Source organism: Berghia stephanieae, chromosome 6 (assembly GCF_034508935.2).
Source record: "Berghia stephanieae isolate SIO BIC M18660-M18661 chromosome 6, UCSD_Bste_1.3, whole genome shotgun sequence".
Classification (NCBI taxonomy): domain Eukaryota; kingdom Metazoa; phylum Mollusca; class Gastropoda; order Nudibranchia; family Aeolidiidae; genus Berghia; species Berghia stephanieae.
Genome location: NC_088365.1, coordinates 54,820,832 through 54,828,554, shown reverse-complemented (window position 1 = coordinate 54,828,554; position 7,723 = coordinate 54,820,832). Strand labels below are relative to the sequence as shown.

The following is a 7,723-nucleotide window of genomic DNA, read 5'->3' as shown; positions in this document are numbered from 1 at the left end:
TCAGCAAAGTCCGGTCCGCATTCGTGCACCGTCGCGAACCCGCCGGGTAGCATCGTCACAACACACCTTTCGACTAGATGCTCTGCCGTCTCGGGATCTTGCCCACAGCGGGGACATATTGGACAGGTAGTAAGACCCCACCGATGTAACGCACTTGCCGTTAGGCAGCTCCTCGACCGAAGCCGATTCGCAGCCACCCAATGTCTCCTCTTACTGGAATCAAAGCCTGGCAACTTCTCACCAAGCTTAGAGGAGTGTAGGTCCCCGTCCCCACGAGGGGTTGAATTCGTCCAAACCGACTTCCATCTCGTATGTGCAGCTCTGTCCGTAGTCGGGGATTCTGCGTACAATGGTTGCCACAAGGGTTGCCGGGACTATTGAAGCGTATTACCGTCGGCGGCATGCGATCAAGGAAAATACCCATTAGTTCTACACGCCTCATCAATAATTGTACCATCACAAAAATATGTGGAACCTTTAACATAATTTATAGATAGAATCAAGTTGACGTCACTCAGGTCTTTGTTATTGTTTCTTTTTTGCCATTCATATTTATGAGTAATTCTCGCTAAACTGTATTAACCAGACTATAAACCTTCCAGATTACACATTATGTTTTTTTGTATTGGTCCGTTAAATTTCCAGATGGCAATGGTGTCAGTTTCTTCGCCAAGCGCACAGAATCTATAGATAGATCGAAGTTGACGTCACTCAGGGCTTTGTTATTATTTTTTGCCAACCGCGTTTATGAAAAAAATGAGACTACCTTTATTTTTATGTTATTAAAGTCAAATATCAGTTTTGTGAAAAGGAATGTATAGAAATAGAGGGTTCAGTAAATTATTTACCTATGTTGTGGGTAAAAATATGATTTTTATAAAAAATTCTTAGAACATTTATATTTTCTTTCCAAGTTTCATCTTTTACAATAATTAAATAATGACAAAATCTCAAAGTCCAAACTACAAAGTAACAAAATAAAGTTTCTTTTAGAGAGATATAGTATAGTTGACCCTGAACTTGATGCCAGTATATATGGTTCTTCTTAAGATAATACTTGATGCCAGTATATATGGTTCTTCTTAAGATAATACTTGATGCCAGTATATATGGTTCTTCTTAATATAATACTTGATGCCAGTATATATGGTTCTTCTTAAGATAATACTTGATGCCAGTATATATGGTTCTTCTTAAGATAATACTTGATGCCAGTATATATGGTTCTTCTTAAGATAATACTTGATGCCAGTATATATGGTTCTTCTTAAGATAATACTTGATGCCAGTATATATGGTTCTTCTTAAGATAATACTTGATGCCAGTATATATGGTTCTTCTTAAGATAATACTTGATGCCAGTATATATGGTTCTTCTTAAGATAATACTTGATGCCAGTATATATGGTTCTTCTTAAGATAATACTTGATGCCAGTATATATGGTTCTTCTTAAGATAATACTTGATCCAGTATATATGGTTCTTCTTAAGATAATACTTGATGCCAGTATATATGGTTCTTCTTAAGATAATACTTGATGCCAGTATATATGGTTCTTCTTAAGATAATACTTGATGCCAGTATATATGGTTCTTCTTAAGATAATACTTGATGCCAGTATATATGGTTCTTCTTAAGATAATACTTGATGCCAGTATATATGGTTCTTCTTAAGATAATACTTGATCCAGTATATATGGTTCTTCTTAAGATAATACTGACCATCAACAAATTATAAACAAAATTTAGTATCTTTAATACAATCTTCTATAGTATTATCACGATGACTATGGGGACATTTTATCTCAACAACACCATCCTCCCCAACAAGTCCATCAGGAGAAGTACCCAGTAATCCAGTCCCGTCAAGCCATACTCCTGTCTCTTCAACAGTGATTCCTAATTTAGCAGAAAAAAACATTCAATCGCTTCTTTCTCATGGTTCAAACCCCAAGCCAACGATTTCACTCCTTGAAAAAATTTCCCTCCTAGAATCCTTTTTACTAAAGCTTGAGAAATTTTTAAAGTGAATAATACTGACCCAAAGTCACTAGCAGTTAGCCTTCCCTTCCTAACAAGATGTCAATAAGCATTGGAAATATGTCCTTTGGTAAGGCATGTTATAGATAGTTCTTAGTTGACGTCACTCAGGTCTTTGTTACTGTTTTTTGCCATCCGCGTTTATGAGTAATGCTCACTAAACTGTATTAACCTGACTATAAACGTTCATGGATACACACGGTTTTGTATGTTGGTCCATTATACTTCCGGATGGCAATGTTTTGAGTTTCTTAGCCAAGCGTATACTATCTATAGTTGTAATATAATCAGAGGATACTCTCATTCTCTCTCTCAAAAAAAAAAAAAAAGTTTTCTCATCAAAAGATAAAAAACACGGATCATTAAAGATATTATCAACTAAAGGTAAATGGTGTAAAGTAAAATCCTGGCGAGGCTCTGGCTGCATCAACCACAGTAGCCCAGTGAACTGACCACAGGCACTGTGCTGGCTGTGTGTGTGTGTGTGTGTGATTGTGTGTGTGTGTGCGCGCGCGCGTGTGTGTGTGTGATGGGGGTGGAGAGGGGGCGTCTTCTTTGGCAACATTTGATAAGCCTAAACAGTCAATGTATTCGCGAAAAAAAATCATTGTTACCTTTTCACAGATGTATCTACTTTTTGTTTGCAGCAAATATTTAATTACAACGCTTATATATTTTAGGTATAAGGGTATTCTATGGGGGAAAATGTTAATAGTATAGAATATTTGACATACCAAAAATATTATACTCCTTACTTTGTAAATACATACCAAACAGAGCGCGATAACCATCGTAAGAAACTATCGAAATAAACCTGTGCGGGTTTCCGTCAATGCCCTAAACGTTTATCAACCGTGTCATCAGTAAGGGGTTAAATGTGCCGCCCGATATGGTGGTAACTGATAGAAGTCGTGCGTGCCGGTCTATGGAATCACAGTTTGGAAAGTAATACATTTTTGTAAAATTAAAAAATTATTTTAAAATAGTTAGCAACTTTTTATAAAAGTAAACACTGGTTTATTTTACTTATTGAATCGTATATAATTATATGTAAAAGAAATAATTTATGTTGCAATTAGTTGGAGGTCAAATTATATCTTTCCCTGACTACTATATCTGCCTAAACTTGTCCACTACTGTGTTACGGGGATGTGCTTTGTTACGGGTATGTGGGATTGAGAAGACTTACCTACACAGAATACTCTATATGCTTCATGCTGGCTTGAACTTTGCCAAACATCATGCCATCTGAGTAAGTGGAAGTCAAAACAGGACCTGTTTTATAATGATTTTCACCTCACGAGACACTTTTATGCTCATTGAAGACGTATTTCATAAGGGCGGTGATGGAAATAAAGTTAGTGTCCGCCATTATTCTCGATTGTTTAGAGCCAGCCGGTTCGTTACCATACATTGCTGTGCGGGAATGAGGTCACGACTGTTGAAGGGTATTGGCGATTAAAAAGAGTAAGAAAGAGTCGAATGTGTTACTCTGGTCTTTGTTATTGTATTTTTTTTTGTTTTTTTGCCATCCGCGTTTATGGGTAATTCTCACTTAACTGTATTATCCAGACTATAAACTTTCATGATAACACAGAGTTTTGTGTGCTGGTCCGTTATACTTCCGGATGGCAATGTTGTGAGCATCTTAGCCAAGTGGATACTATCTATTAACCGGACTATTCAAGTTGCACATAGTTTTGTGTGTTGGTCCGTTTTATTTCCAGATGGCAATGTTGTGCGTTTCTTAGGCAAACGCACAGGGTCTAATAGACAGTTCTTAGTTGACGTCACTCAGCTCTTTGTTATGTATTTTGCCATCCGCGTTTATGAGTAATGCTCACTAAACTGTATTAACCTAACTATAAACGTTCATGGATACACACAGTTTTGTGGGTTGGTCCGTTATACTTCCGGATGGCAATGTTGTGAGCTTCTTAGCCAAGCGTAAACTGTATAGATAGAATGCGTTTGGCCAAGGAGTTCACAACATTGCCATCCGGAAGTATAACGGACCAACACACAAACTCTGTGTAACCATGAACGTTTATCGTCAGGTTAATACAGTTTAGTAGAACAACTAACAAAGGCGATGGCAAAACAATAACAAAGGCCTGAGTGACGTCATCTTCGAACTACTATAGATAGAATGCGCTTGGCCAAGGAGTTCACAACATTGCCATCCGGAAGTATAACGGACCAACACACAAACTCTGTGTAACCATGAACTTTTATAGTCTGGTTAATACAGTTTAGTGAGAACAACTCACAAACACGGATGGCAAAAACAATAACAAAGGCCTGAGTGACGTCATCTTCGAACTATCTATAGATAGAATGCGCTTGGCCAAGGAGTTCACAACATTGCCATCCGGAAGTATAACGGACCAACACACAAACTCTGTGTAACCATGAACTTTTATAGTCTGGTTAATACAGTTTAGTGAGAACAACTCACAAACGCGGATGGCAAAAACAATAACAAAGGCCTGAGTGACGTCATCTGCATACTATCTATATTGATAATATTATGCGCTTGGCTAAGCAGCTCACAACATTGCCATCCGGAAGTATAGCGGACCAACACACAAAACTATGTGTAACCTTAAACGTTTATAGTCGGATTAATACAAATTAGTGAGAGTTACTCATAAACGCGGATGGCAAGAAACAATAACGAAGACCAGAGTGACATCAACTTCATTCTATCTATATATCAGATTGAAACGTATCAAGCTATTAACCAGTAGATTTTTAACCAATCACAAACATGAAATTTGGGACACACGTGCTCGGACAAACACGGTTTGTTGTTTATAAACAATAACGTGAATGGCATCGACCTTTCTCTTGTCATTGGTTTGTTTTCATACCGCCAAATGGGCGACTAATTGGATTCAGTAGTCTGATGTCACGCGCCCGGCAACGGCGGCCATCTTGGTTCTAAACAAAGAAAAGCATTACTTTTTATTCTTCATGCTGGCTAGAACTTTTCATTCCCTTTTCATATGCCTTGTGATCAGAATGTGTAAAAGTCAAAACATGATTAAATTGATGGGTTTTTTTTCCTCTGGATACGCGTTTAAGCTGGCTGGAGAAATATTTCATACGGCGTCCGCCATTGTTCCGATAGTTTAGAGCCAGTGTTACTAAGTTACCATGCGTCATTAGGAAGGAAGTGACGTTATGACTGTTGAAGACTATTATCACCCCATTTTCTCGATCACATTATAAACGTTTAAGTTCACACAGAGATTTCTGTGTTAGTTTTATCTATCAAGCTATAGATAGAATGCGCTTGGCCAAGGAGTTCACAACATTGCCATCTGGAAGTATAACGGACCAACACACACAACTCTGTGTAACCATGAACTTTTATAGTCTGGTTAATACAGTTTAGTGAGAACAACTCACAAACGCGGATGGCAAAAACAATAACAAAGGCCTGAGTGACGTCATCTTCATTCTATCTATAGCTAGTTCGCAGATGACGTCACTCAGGTCTTTGTTATTGATTTTTGCCATCCGTGTTTATGAGTAATGCTCACTGAACTGTATTAACCTGACTATAAACGTACATGGATACACACAGTTTTGTGTGTTGGTCCGTTATACTTCCGGATGGCAATGTTATGAGCATCTTAGCCAAACGCATACTATCTATAGAACAGTGGGCATTTTATTTAGACACATCCCATCGATAGTAAAACCTGTGTCGTTTGCTATATTAACCAATCACTGTCGTAGTTTACGGATGTGTCCAAGACTGTCCGTGGTGTTCTATGTGTTATTTTCTTCACGATTGAAAAATTAAGGTCATTTACCTCCTACCCTGTTGGCTATGGTCTCTTGCCATGTCTTGTGGGGTAAGTATTTGCCGGGGTGGATGGGTATGAAGTCCCAGATCGGTCGACCGAAGATTCACATCGCTGGGGACAATCGCGTGCCAGTACAGGTGTGTTGTGGTATTGAAGGATAGCCATTTGAAAAGAGTCCGTGTCGAGGCAGGCGTCTCGACCAGTGTTGTCCATGATCATCCTTTTTATGGTTTTCACTCCGACTTTTCATCCCTGCTTTTGCTGTGGGGGAAATAAATACAAATGTGATACAAAAGTAAGAACATCCTCTAGATAGATTGGTGAAAGTTTAAACTTTCCTAATACGACCATTGTTTTAGATTTCCGTGGCCATTTTGTTTTGTGAAATATTGAAAGCATTCCTAGGTTTTTTTCTCGAGGTCGGATGATCATTTTTTCCTATTAGGGTTAGTCATAAGTCTTAATAAAGGTGATAGGGTGTTTGTTTTTCTTATTAGGGTTAGTTAAAGGTACTAGGTTTTATTTTTCCTTAGGGTTAGTTGAGGGAATGTTTGAGTTGTTTCCCTTAGCACGAGGAGCTTTCGGAAGGCCTCCCAAAATTGGATGACTTAAATAATTATATGGTTGACCCTGAAATGGGCTGAAATTCCACATACAGGCGCCAATGCCTAATTGTAAATATATTGACTTGATCATCGGAGTTAAAAGTGATACTTATATATCCAAAGGAAAAAAACTAATTTATCTATATTAGACAAGAAAAAAGGCTTGTTTTCAACGATTTTATCGATAAAGATTTGCAGTCGAGATGCAGTCGTGCGGCCATCTTTGAAAGTTTTGCTGTTGCTTTACTAAAGGTTTAGTAATAAATAATATAGCAATGACTATGAAAAATGTTTTTTTTTTCTCTTTTTGAGGAAAATTTTTCTCTAAAATCAAAGCCCTATCTCCACTGAGTAAAAATGTTTTTGAATTTTGAAAATCCATTCATAAATAAACAAGTTATGCAGTTTCAAAGGTGTCATTTATTTGGATGACCCGCAAAGAGGAAAAAAACGCGAAAATATGGGACGCTTTTTCGGCATTTTTTTCGACCTTTGGTTGTATCTTGCGATATAAGTGGATATAAGTGGATTAAAAGATTGAAACTTGAAGAGCAAATTAGGATGGTGTTTTGTAAAATACGGGAAAAGTACTCGTTATATTCATATGAAATTTTACAACCAAAAATAAGAAATGTTCATGTATTACCTTGTCAGCGACAAAACCTCCACGCCCGGTAGTTTTAGAAATATTTTACTCCAAAGAGTAAAAATCTATTTTTAACTGTCTTCTGGTAATCGCACGAGTTTTGTCGCTTGACATAATCTAAAATGACCTTTTTTCTAACTGTGTGCCAACTTTCAGTTATATTCATCAATAAACAGCGTCGTAATTAATTTTTAAAAATAACATATACGAAACGGCTTCGTCCCATATTTTGACGCGAATTCGGGCACTTCGTAAGCAAAAAAGAGGCCCAAAGATTTGTGCGGGATAGTCATTGCTATAAAATGAGTACACGTCGATCTAGTATATTTATCCAGTTTTTACCAATTGGATTCAGTAGTCTGATGTCACGTCGCGCAGCAACGGCGGCCATCGTGGTTCTAAACAAAGAAAATCGGTACTTTTTATTCTTCATGCTGGCTAGAACTTTTCATATGTCTTGTGATCAGAATGTGTAAAAGTCAAAACATGATCAGATTTCTGTTTTTTTTTCCTCTTGATACGCTTTTATGCTGGTCAGAGAAATATTTCATAAGGGCGTCCGCCATTGTTCGATAGTTTAGAGCCAGTCACTAAGCTACCATGCGTCATTA

The 7,723-nt window shown here is 37.6% G+C and overlaps 1 protein-coding gene across 6 annotated transcripts in view; it reads left to right on the top strand.

Annotated features, from left to right (window-relative positions):
* The first annotated feature begins 3,221 nt into the window (after positions 1-3,221).
* Positions 3,222-7,723, top strand: part of LOC144975284 (uncharacterized) — a 17,064-nt gene continuing 12,562 nt past the window's right edge. For 2 of the 6 annotated variants that reach the window (XM_078919225.1, XM_078919227.1), the window contains exon 1: positions 5,822-5,909. The gene's annotated coding sequence lies outside the window, so the exon portion shown is untranslated. Of the gene's footprint in view, positions 3,296-5,821; positions 5,910-5,976; positions 6,182-7,723 lie in introns of those variants that run through there. The other 4 variants (XM_078919224.1, XM_078919226.1, XM_078919229.1 and 1 more) reach the window with 3 other exon arrangements.